Source organism: Bubalus kerabau, chromosome 12, assembly GCF_029407905.1.
Source record: "Bubalus kerabau isolate K-KA32 ecotype Philippines breed swamp buffalo chromosome 12, PCC_UOA_SB_1v2, whole genome shotgun sequence".
Taxonomy (NCBI): Eukaryota; Metazoa; Chordata; class Mammalia; order Artiodactyla; family Bovidae; genus Bubalus; species Bubalus kerabau.
The window spans coordinates 81,355,128-81,357,654 of record NC_073635.1 but is presented as its reverse complement, the minus strand read 5'-3'; the positions used below and the strand labels follow the sequence as shown (position 1 = coordinate 81,357,654).

The 2,527-nt window shown below is 52.4% G+C and overlaps 1 non-coding gene across 1 annotated transcript; it reads left to right on the top strand.

The window, feature by feature from the left end:
* Positions 1-567: 567 nt before the first annotated feature.
* Positions 568-639, top strand: TRNAW-CCA (transfer RNA tryptophan (anticodon CCA)). The gene has a single exon. It is a non-coding gene; the product is annotated as a tRNA-Trp (tRNA).
* The last annotated feature ends 1,888 nt before the right edge of the window (positions 640-2,527 follow it).

Sequence of the window (2,527 nt, the reverse complement as noted above, 5' to 3'; positions counted from 1 at the left end):
AGTCACTGCTAACGTGGTGTCACTTTTGTGAGAACTACAAAACGGCACCCTCTGAGTGAATAAATTACAAAAGCCACTCTTCTCTCTGAATTTTAGCCCCTGCTTTTCCCCTCCACCAACATACTTTGAAAGTGAAAGTCTCTCAGTTGTGTCCAACTCTTTGCGACCCCATAGACTGTACATGGAATTCTCCAGGCCAGAATAATGGAGCGGGTTGCCATTCCCTTCTCCAGGGGATCTTCCCAAACCAGGGATCAAACCCAGGTGTCCTGCAATGCAGGCAGATTCTTTACCATCTGAGCCATGAGAGAAGCCCAAGAATACTGGAGTGGGTAGCCTATCCCTTCTCCAGCGAATCTTCCCAACTCAGGAATCGAGCCAGGGTCCCCTGTATCACAGGAGGATTCTTTACCAGCTGAGATCATCAGGGAAGCCATGTTCTGACCACTTGCTGGTTCCTTCCAACTAGTACAGACCTGGCCCCACCTCCCCCAGTAGAAGCCCCTTCGTGCACATCCTGTATCACAGGATGTAAATTAATATCCCCCTGACTAGACCAATTGGGCTTCCCTGGTGGCTCAGAGGTTAAAGCGTCTGCCTCCAACGCAGGAGCCCAGGTTCAATCCCTGGATCAGGAAGATCCCCTGGAGAAGGGAATGGCAACCCACTCCAGTATTCTTGCCTGGAAAATCCCATGGAGGGAGGAGCCTGGTAGGCTACAGTCCACGGGGTCATGACTGAGCGACCCGACTGAGCAACTTCACTTTGAGTTGGACACGACCGAGTGACTTCACTTTGGCTAGACCAAGGTGTCTTCTGTGAGTTGAACAATGTGAACAAGGTCCTTAACTCTCTATTCCATGTTGCTCACTTCCATGCCATCCAATCAGCAATGTGTGACCTCACTAAAGATTCAAGTCCATTGCAATGCAAAGGGCATCCTCTCTCCACATACCAGTCAACTCCGCTGCTGCCGGGAGCCTGCAGTACTGGAGAGCAGCCAGCAGCTGTCATGGATGTTACAAGAGCTTGTGGTCCTCGGTCCACACCTGTTTCACACGCCCCTAATTTCAGGGACCTGCCATTTGCCAGCCCCTTCCTCCTCCGTCATGAGCTGGCATGGGGACACTTCTGCCTGGGGCAGGGTCTTTTTGGAGGAGGTTCTGCAGATACTCAGGCTTCAGGGCACATCATTCTGCTAAGTGAAGAAGCCCCACTGCCTTTGGGGGTCTCTGGGGGTCTCCAGGGCAGAGGGACACATGTCCTGTCCCTTTACAGGGCTTCCACCAGCCTTGTGAACAGCTGCAGTCCAGCCGCAGCATCAGCCTCACTGCCCGGCAACCCCCTTTCAGTGGACACAGATGTGGCCCCCATGCCACCTGGTGAAAGGTTCTGCGACCACTACAGCTTGAGAGCCTCAGCAAAGGCAGCAAAGAGATGCGCACCCAGTGAGCAGGCAAAGGGCACAGTGCTGACAGGAAGCACCGTGGAGGAAAACGAGAAACGATGTTTCTCTGACCTCAGTTCACTACCTCTGTCCGCTCTCTTGGAGGCAGTCCAAGCTCCTCGCAGCCTTCAGAGGAAGCTCTGGAAGAAGTCAAATGGGCTGGGTGTGCTCAGAAGGTCATCAGAGTCTTTCCCTGCAGCCCTGCGCCCCCCACCCTACACCCCGGAAGGTTGGGTGGGGCTCCCAGGGGTTCCCGGGTGATGGGTGGGAGGGGGAGAACAGAGAGAGGGGTGCAGGCTGAAAAGAGGGGGCACCCCACCTTTCTAGACCTCCAGACAGTTCGTAAAGGGGAGGCGGGTGATGCGGCAGGACTATGGGAGCCAAAGGCCAGGTGTCATTTATTTTTGCCCAAGTTTCAGCTGGGGAGCTGCCTGGAAGCTCACGTGGAGGACTGCAGACTTGCTCCTTTGCATCAAAACCCAGTAGGAATGGTTGATTCACAGTTGAAAAAGTAGCAGAAGAAAGGATTTGCCTTTAAAAAAAAAAAAAAGTTTTCTAAATCTCTGTTCAAAGCAAAGAGCCTGAGGCAGGGAAGGAGAAACACACTGATCTGAAATCAAACCACCATGATGGCTGTCTTTGGGCAGCTGTGTGTGAGTGTGTGTATATGCGTGTGTGCAGGCAGGGGTGAGGCGGGGGCTGGGGGGGATGTGTACCCTGGAGGTAAGCGGGGGCAGGATGTTATTTGTGTTAAATAAGATAATTTTCAAATATTCTTTGCACAGGTAGAAGGGAATCGTCGTTCACATTTAGGTGATTTTCTTGCTTTCATCATTGTGAAATGCCAGCAGCTTTGTTATCTGCTGCTTAGTCACTTCAGTAATGCAACCCCATGGACTGTAGCACGTCAGGCTCCTCTGTCCATGGGATTCTCCAGACAAAAGTCCTGGAGTGGGTTGTCATGCCCTCCTCCAGGGGATCTTCTGAACCCAGAGATTGAACCTAGGTCTACTGCGTTGGCAGGCAGATTCTTTACTGTCTGAGCCACCAGGGAAGCTTTGTTACCTCGATCTGGTCAAT